Source organism: Pinus tabuliformis, chromosome 9 (assembly GCF_031772625.1).
Source record: "Pinus tabuliformis cultivar Carrire ecotype Pingquan chromosome 9, CPIR1, whole genome shotgun sequence".
NCBI lineage: Eukaryota > Viridiplantae > Streptophyta > Pinopsida > Pinales > Pinaceae > Pinus > Pinus tabuliformis.
This window is the reverse complement of record NC_142307.1, coordinates 128,013,276-128,023,278: the sequence shown is the minus strand read 5'-3', so window position 1 is coordinate 128,023,278 and position 10,003 is coordinate 128,013,276.

Below are 10,003 nucleotides of genomic sequence, written 5' to 3'. Positions count from 1 at the left end.
CAGCTCCTTAGGGTCGATTGGCTTCTTGATTTCTTTCTCGGAAAACTCCAAAATGTTGTTGACCTACAAGACCGGCTTGATCCTTTCCTTCCAAGGAGTATAGTTGGACAACAGTTCCAACTTGTCCTGATATTGGAGACCTTCCTGCAACTTCGACATTGTAGTGAGCCCTTCACTTACAATGTTACCAACTCCCTCTCACATTGTACTTCGTTGCACACAACTCTGATTTACTTACTTCCAAAGTAGCTCAGACACACTTCGATACCATGTTTAATTTCCACATTCTTGGGTCTAAGTTAGAATCTTAAAATCTCTGACGCTACCAAACCAAGAATCTCAACAAGAACTACTTTACACAACAGAAAATATAAAGCAGTAAATCACATGTACACAAGTATACACAAATTTTAACAAATATTTTACAATAATGTACAACCCAATCTTCATTATACTAAACAAATTTGAATAATACAATAGTCTATGATATGCAAGATACAATGACAAACTTTGTCGAAGCTTTGATGTCGTATATTGTCCTGTCGATCCTTCGCTCTCGCACTGCTCACTAACTGCCCCTTAGTCCTTCAAAGTACAACACATCAAGACTCCAGGAGGGCTTCCACCTAACATTGTTGCACGTCACTTATGTAGCATGTACACGGGCTGATCTAATCTTCTCTCTGGGTAGGCCTAATCCCGAGGTCCAATCTTCCAGGTTTGCAGTCACCTTTGTCCATCAAGGTGCTGCGCTACAACACCAATTTTCACCCAAACTTCAGCACCTCTTCGTCACTTCAAGATAGCTCGTCTAGGCCTACTTTGCTTAGCCAACACACTGCCCTCCACTAGATCAATGCCACCTAGTTATTCACTGTAGGTTCTGCTCCTACGATGGACTTTTCACCTCCACAAAAAGTCCTCCAAATGGCATCCACAGGCTGCAACGTAAACTGATCCAAAAATGGTCATTGCTTGACCCAACACAAGACACAAATTGTTGTTCTAAATCTTATTTTGTTGTTGTTCCTAACTGTGACTGGTTAGGCATCCACATGCTGCAATAACCCTTAACCAAGTCACCTAACAACCCTAAAAAATTGTGGTTTTCCCTTGCATAAGTCCTCTGCCTCCATGTTGTTGTTTAGGGCTCAATCTAGCCACAAAGCAGTCCCACATAAGGTCTTTCCTGTGGGGTTAGGGCCTACGACCTACCGTAGGTAGCTCCAAGTGCTCATGGCCTACTAAGACAGATTTTCCATCCCACATTTAACCTTCAAAATAGCCTAGATCTACTCCCCTCAGCCTCGACCCTTGTTATGTCTCACTTCTTGTTCCACATCCTAAAGTTCCAAAATGTTGACAACTGTGAAGTGTACTTATCATGAAACACATACTGAAACATCCTTGAAGAATGGAAGAAATATTTCCCTAAGTCAATTGTGGAGAAGGTTAACTGAAACACTAAGTTTCAAGATCAACGCTCTTTGCTCCACTGCTTGCTCGTGTTGATGGCAGGCTGTAGTTCTTTGACCTAGTGCTGCCAGCATGGGTTTTGATATAAAATCCCACGTTGAACCTCTTCTGCAAAGTTTTCTAAAAATGGAGGAGAATCTTTGTATGCTAGAAACTTTGAGAAACAATGAGTTGGATGTTGTTGGGTATAGATATGGTCAAGCTCTCCCATTTGGAGCTCTCTATTCTGCCTTTAAGGGCCTTCCCCTTGAGATGTGGATCTTCCTCCCTCTTTTTTGGATCCCTAACATCCTCTCCCTTCCTATAAATCAAATCCCCTCCATCCCCAAAGGGTTTGTCATTGATTTCCTGCATTCCTATGTTAAGTTTATGCCTAAATGTTGTCCATCTAACTTAGAGAAGGAGTTCTTGAGGAGTCTTGGCTTGGACTTGGACATCCACCAAAAGGAAGTCTCTAACATCAAGGAAATGGTTGTATGTTTCCCTTTTTGATTCATTAATATATACATCTAATGTTTACTTTCCATAAATGTCTAAATATCTATGCATTTATCTTGATACCCCTGTGAGCATCACCCGATGCAATGCGTGCTAAGTGGATTATTCAAAATTCATGAGAAATTAGTCGGTTACGACTACCTCTCATCGAAATGGTCATAAATGAATGACTTTCTTAATGTAGTTGAATCCCAAAAAATGATATCTAACTCCTTGATCTATCGAGTAGTTTATGTTTGATATATACCATGTATTCTATTGTATCTTGTCTTGTCCTTTGATCTCTCTTGCAGGTACTCGGACATAAGGAACAATCAAGGAGTGAGCTTGGAAATTAAGAGATCAAAGTCATCATTAAAGGATTGAGCAATTAGCATCAAAGCGAGGTAGGATTCTCTCTCTCTCTGCATTTTTAAACATAAGCTAGGAAAGTCTGCATTAGTTTGTTCAGTTTGTTGCTAGACCCACTCATTGGGCTAGAGAGATCGCCTCTGTCCACAGAGGGGATTTATCTTCACAACAAAATGGTGACTCCCATTGGGGAAGCTATAGCCTCTTCAATCTCTTTTATTGATCTGGTCTATTGATCAATTTGACCGACCATTGAATTGTCAGTTAGTCTAGGTCAATATAGGTCTACACATTGAATGATCACTGCTTTAGAGTGTTAGGTCTGGACTGTTTGTTGAATTTTGTATTTTTATTTGTTCCCAAATATCTCACCCAATGCATCTTTGACTTGAACAGTTGCGCTGCCAGCGCACTCTTCCTTAAAACAGTCGCATTGAAACCACTTTCAACATAGATTTGAGAAAAATTAGGGTTTCTACTTTCAACTCCAATGTGTCCTCGCCTCTGAAGGTCTTTTCTTGTCCTCTGTGATTGGATTTACCAGTGTTTTTGTTTGGTTGCCTTGGTTAATTAGCAAATTTGTCTCTTTGGCTCTGAAGTGCTTGAAGTCAAATTTGGTTGAGTTCTAGGGTTTCTAGGTCAATTAGTCATCACTTATTCTTTGTTTATGTCATTGAGATGTTGGTTTTTTGATTGATTGCGTATTGTTTTATGTGGAAATCATTGAAAATATCAGTTTACATTTGTTTTAGCTTGTCCTTCACAAAGTTTCTTTTCAAGTTGCATTAAGTCATTTGCATTTGGAAATCAACTTTGTTTTTAATCAAGCATAGATTACATTGTTTGATTTTCAAGTTGAGGAAGTGCATTGTTTATTTATTCAAAAGAGAAAAAAGTGAAAGATATTTTCATTTAGGTGCTTTTGAATTGGACATGGTGTTGCTTTGGTTGATGCATTAGTTGCATTAGAGCATTTGAATCAAATTTTATTTTTTCTTCAGTTAATGATTTAGTTGCATTAGAGCATTCAAAAATCAAAGAAAAAACATCATTTATATAAGTGCATCTTAGTAAAAGTGAAAATCATTTTGCTTTCAAAAAGTTGCATCTAGAATAGTGAAAAGCGAAGATCATTTTTACTTTTGAGCATTGCATTTGGAAAGCAAAAGTGAAAGTTAGTGGAAGGAATATTGTTTGATGCATTATTGATTGAAATTTCTTCCCTTGATTAGTCTAGCTTTCATCGAAGTGGAAAATTTTCCTTTTCTCATATAGTTTCATCTTAGGTATTCAGGTGACATCGTTTTGAGCCCAAAATTGAAACACAATTCAAGATAAATGTTAAAATTTACTCAATTAACCTAAGGAGCATTTGGAACTTAACAGAAAAATTTAGAGGTCTAGGCTAGAGACGTGTTTCAACATCTATAAACCTAGCAGCTGTCGTTATCTGCCAGAATTCTATCCTAGGGGTGAAATCTCGTTCCACGTACGGAAGTATATGGGATCGTTCTCCAGTACTCTTGAGTATATCAAAGGCACTCCACATATGGAAAGTATATGGAAACGCTCTCATCGAACAATTATGCATTAGACAACACTAACTCGGACTTGTGCTCCCCATACCGTCGCGTATATATTGGGAGACCCCACTAAGTTTCTATCCTTTAACCACAGGAAACTAAGTCAAACGCCTTATAAACGTGAGATTGGTCATTGTACGTTAAGTTCTTGGTTTCGGCTAAGGTGTATATTGTGGTTCACGGATACTTGGTAAACCCTCTTGCCTAGATTACCCTTTTTGAATTATTTTTTGTTTTTATGTTCTAAAATTTACTACCCATGATAACATGTCTTACCCATGCAGTTATCCTTTTCCTCATTATGCCTTATTAATGGTAAATTTTAATTGAAGATCAAATAAAGCACCTCCTCTCTTTTTGTTTTTGAGAAAATGTCATTGTGGTAGAACTTCCGAGTTTGCCTCACATATCCCCTTCACAGTCTGACACTTAAGGGTCGCCACAAGTAGTCCATCCTAAGATTCCAGAGTCACTTGAAGATCAAGGTTTTGATCTTGTAATTGTTTCGAGTATTTAACCCCTTGCTTCTCATCCTCCACCTCGAGAGTCGTTGTCATCATCTCAAGAATCTGACCTAGAAAGCCCCGAGGTTCCTCAATAGTTTTTGTTGTTTCCTCTGAATCTTCTTTACGATTCTTTGATAATATCTCCTCAATTCCCATACATTCTGTTTTATAATTCCGACGTACCTTTGGAACTCTCTCCTCATTCATCGTGGATTCCTCCTCGCCAATTGTTTCCACCCATGGAATCAGAGAATGAGATTCCAACCTCTCCTTGAGATCCTCCTCCAAAAATCTCAGCCACCCATTATCCTGGTATTGGCGATGAATCTGAATATCATTTTCCTCTTGAAGGTTTTCCATATGTGTCCTCTCCTCATATGTGGAGTGGATCAACTCCACCACCTGAAAGTTGTGAACCTTTATTCCCGCCAAGTTATACACCTCTTAGTCATTTAGTTTTAGGTACTCTAAGCGCATCTTCGCTTTATCATCATCTGACATGGTCATCGGGCACTACACCTACCTCTGGCCAGTTCGTTTTGAATGTGTCTTCCCAAATTCCTATTCAAACTGAGGTTTCTTTGGTTCCTATTCAACCTACAGTCATCGTTGGGACAGTTAATATCCCTATATGTTCTTCAACTCCTCTTTCAACCTCTATAGTGGTTACACCTCCTCTATTGAGTACACAATATGTACCACCCCCTGTCCCACCACATAGGGGGCAACCACCTCCTCCATATGTACCACCTGTTTCCGGTGGAACCTATGTGAGTGGATCCCAAACTCACGTTATGGGAGCAAGTCAAACTGTTGGTATTATTCCTTTTGGATCTGGTCAAATTTCTTATCAATAGCCTCTTTCAGCTCAAATACCTTAACAACAACCATACCCTCCTTATGGTTCACAACAACCTCAAAATCCTCCTTTCAATCAACAAGTAGGATCCCAAATGTTGTCTAGTCCTAATCCCTCATTTGGGTTGTCTGGTTAGTTTTAGTCTACTTCTAGAACTTATCCTTTAGGATCTGGTAATCCTTTGCAGCAAGGACCATTGCAGCAGCAAGGAACCTATCAATATCAATAAGGAACCTATCAAATTCCACAAGCAACCTATCAACAACAAAGGCTTTTTATATAACAAGGACCTTACGTGTAGCAAGGGTCTTATCAATAACCATTGTAACAAAAAGGGCAACCATTACAATAGCAAGGTCAACCATTGCAGCAGCAAGGTCAACCATTGTAGCAGCAAGGTCAACCATTGTATAAACAAGGTCAACCATTTCATCAACAACCCTATAATCAATACTCCTCATAGGTTTTCTATCCCCCTTATGGTTCTCAATGGCCTGTGTCAGGTCAATATCAAACTTTTCCTGGTTAGAACACACCTCTGTGGGGACAAACTTAACCTTTGTATGGTAAAAAATCCTCCCAGTGGGGGTAGTATCAAAATCCCTATGGTCAAAAGCCACCACTATGGGGGAAAAATTAGTACCAACAAGGTTGGAGTCCTCAATCTGGACCTTATCAAATGCCTTTCATGCCTTTTAATCCTAAATTGTCATTCTTAGCTACATTGTAGTTATCGGATGTGTCGAGGCTCACAAATGACCCAATACTTCATTCATCATATTGGCCTCTGGTTCCTACCGAAATTCCTGGTAATTGTCCAAAATTCAAAGGGAAGTCCGGAGAAGACCCCGAAGCCCATGTCATGACCTACCATTTATGGTGTTTGTCCAACTCTTGGGTCGACAATTCCATTCGATTGCGTCTTTTCCAGCGAACCCTAACGAGTGCTACCACCAAATGGTACATTGAGTTACCTTGAGGTGGCTTTCAAGATTTCAACAATTTTGCTATGGCTTTTCTTACTCACTTCTAGCTACCAGTTTGGTATGAAACTGGTACCCATCTCCTAACATCTTTGAAATAGAATACTGCTACCCACATTTCTGATCACATCCATGAATGGAGGTGTCGACGTCGTCTTATTAAGTTCGAAATCCCTGATGATCTTTTAACAGAATTGTTTACTAAGTTATTCGTTAATCAAATCGCCAAGGACATAGCTATTGATGGATGTGTGACAGAATACAAATCCATTGCCCATGCTCAATATCTAGATTTGGTATATTCATAATCTTCCATGCTTTATGATCTCTTACCTGATGTTCTATGACCTTCAACTGATTTGACATATTCTAAACCTGTGGAGACACCATTTGTTGATGGTATTATTGGGTCAATAGCTCAAACTTCTAGTAATACTTCTTCTACTTCTACGAAGAAGAAATATGTTCCGGCTATTGCACCCTCTCCTTCTTTGAATACTCCCAAAAATCTTGGTAAAACTTCCGAAGTGAATGTTGTCCAATCTACCACAACATACAAGCTTTGAAAGGGAAAAAGAAGGGTCAAGGTAAGGCTAAATATGATACCCATATACAGGATCCTCCTAAACCGTCTGTTGATGATGCATCTGAACGCAAGCCGAAATATCCTTGTCTTATATGTGACGAAGATCATTATACCAAGGTTTGTCTCCATCTTGCTGAGGTTAGTCATATATTAAAAGGCACCCTAGGGACACCGCCGTGTTGAAAGAACCTTTTCCTTCATCGCAAAATTCACTGGTAGATCAACCTCAATACTCTACATCTTCAAGCTCTCAAGTTTTTATGAGTGGTACCACACCTGTCTCTGTTGCTACTCGATCAAAATATTATCAGACTCCTACCAAACCAACTGTGGAAAATGATGCCACTAATACACCTTATACTTCCACTCCGTCCAATTATGGTCCTCTTCATATTGAACAACTTAGTAATGATTCCATTATTTGACCACGTCCCAAAGGTGTTCTTCATAAGTCATTATATAATCCGAGTGCGCGAGATGCTCAACATTATAATATTGTGGAAGAGTTAGCTCAAGCGCCTTCTACGATGTCAGCTTTGGAAGTCCTTTAGACTTGTCCATCACAAATAAAAGCATTACTATCCTCCATAGGAGGGATTGATCCTGTAGATTCGAATCTGATTACTTTTGATCTTGAAAACCACATTCCTTGTCTCCCACATCAACTTTCCTTTTTGATACAAGTTATTATCAAAGGGAAGACTATTCATCAGACTATTATTAATGAGGGTGCTTCTACTTGCATCATGTCCCTTCCATGTTGGAAAGCTATTAGATCTCCACCTCTCAACCAGTCCCCTAATACATTGGAAGCCTTCAATGGTAGAGGTTCTCGTCCATATGGTATTCTCAATGACTTTCCAATTCAATTGGAAGGAAAAACTATTAACCTGGAAGTAGAAGTTGTCGATGCCAATCTGAATTACAATCTTCTACTTGGTCGTAGTTAGACCCATGTAATGTTCTGTGTGGTTTCTACTCTATTTCGTGTGATTTGTTTTCCTCATCAGGGAAAAATAGTCACTGTCGATCAGCTCGCCTTTTTCTCTTCCAAATCCTCAAATGGAAATGTGCCATATGTTGGGAATACCGATATCCCTTACGAGAGTGTTGGGGTGGGTCTTTTCAAAGACTCTTCCCTTATGGGAATTTTTTCCCTTCCACCTCGAACATCACTTCAATTAACATGGTATTGACTTGTCACGATCCTTGGGTCGTTCACCATCCTAATCAGATTGACATTTTTAGAGATGTTATGCCACTTAGCCCCATAGAGAAAGCATATCAGGTCATCGTTTCGACTTCTACGGTAACTTCTAAATTTCATGATCATTTCAGTATGAGTCTAGATGCATATTCACAATCTCCTTGGCTCGGTTCTTGGGATTCTCTAGATCCTTTGAATGAGACATTTCCAACTGATGAGAGTATCACAAAAGTTATTACACTTGAAGAAAATCCCTGGAATGATGTCCATCATCATTCCTGGTGGGATTTATTCTTGTCTAGAAAGCCTTGTTTCTTATGTACCGACTCCTCCACTTTAGACACCTATTTTGGTTCACGATGTTTTCTGAAGGAAACATGGGAAACATTTCAGCTACAATGCCCATCGACATGTCTATCAAACCAAGGATTGTCAAAAATATCCATATTGGGGTTTCTTGTTCTCCAGATGAGATCAAGATCTATACGAACCTCTTCAAACAATTATGTGATGTCTTTGGTTGGTAATATGAAGAGATGCCTGGCATAGTTCTAAGTATGGTAGTGCACGAGATACCTACTTATCCGAATGTGAACCCTGTTCATCAGTGTCTTTGTCCCTTGCACCCTCGAAAGGCAGCTACTATAAAGGGAGAAGTTGAAAAACTTCTTAAAGATGCTTTCATTTATCCTATTCCATTGACAGATGAGGTCTCGAATAATGTTATTGTGACTAAGAAACAAGGAACTATCCACGTTTGTGTTGACTATCATGATATCAATCGGGCATGTCCTAAAGATAATTATCTAACTCCCTTTATAGATAATATCATTGTTGAATGTGTTGGGAGCGAGAGTTTTTCCTTTATGGACAGTTTTTCTGAATACAACCAGATTAATATTTTTCCCATTAATCAACACAAAATTGCTTTCCTTTTTCCTTGGGGAACCTTTGCTTACAAAAAGTCCCTTTTGGTCTGAAGAATGTTGGCGCTACCTTCCAATGAGTGATGTTTTATGCCTTTCATGATATTAACCATGTCATTCAACCATATCTCGATGACTTGCTAGCACATTTTGCTAAGCGTCACGACCATCCTGATCACCTTTGAGAGATATTTCTTCGTTGTTGACACTACAATATTCGATTGGATCCACATAAGTGTGTCTTTTGCATCGAATCTGGTCATCACTTAGGGTTCTTCATATCCAAGGAAGGCATACAGATTGATCCCCTTAAGGTGGAGACCATCGTGAATTTGTCCCCTCCATATTCTTTACATTAGTTGTAGAGTTTACAAGGGAAAGCGAATTTCCTTTGTTGTTTTGTCCCGAATTACGCTGAACTTGCCAAGGGATTTAATTACTTGCTAAAGAAAGGGATCCCATTCATTTGGAATGAAGGTTCTCAAAAATCCTTTGATACACTGAAGAATGCCATCATTAGTGCTCCTTTACTGCATCCCCCAAATTATCACTGTGATTATTTCTTGTACTTGGCCATAGCTAATAGTACTATTGCTATGGCACTTGTTTATGACAATGATGATGGAGATGAACACGTGATTTATTATTTGAGTTGAAATATTTTTTAAGTTAAATCTCGATATGCCCATGTTGAGAAACTGGCTTTAGCAGCTGTTCACGTTGTTCAATGCTTTCGGCACTATATTCTCTTACGAAAAACCACTGTGATTTCTGACTGTAACCCCATGACATACATTATGACTCATCAATTGCTAGGGGGAAAGTATTCTAAATGGATTTTTATCTTACAAGAATTCAATTTGGAATTTGCTAAAGCTAAATTGAAGAAATCATTGGTTTTCATCGAGTTGATTTGTGACCTTCCTTCTACAACCACGTCTACTACATCTGATGAGCTGATTCCTAACGAAACTCTCTTCCTCATCAATATTGTTGATCCATGGTATGGAGATATCATTACCTATCTC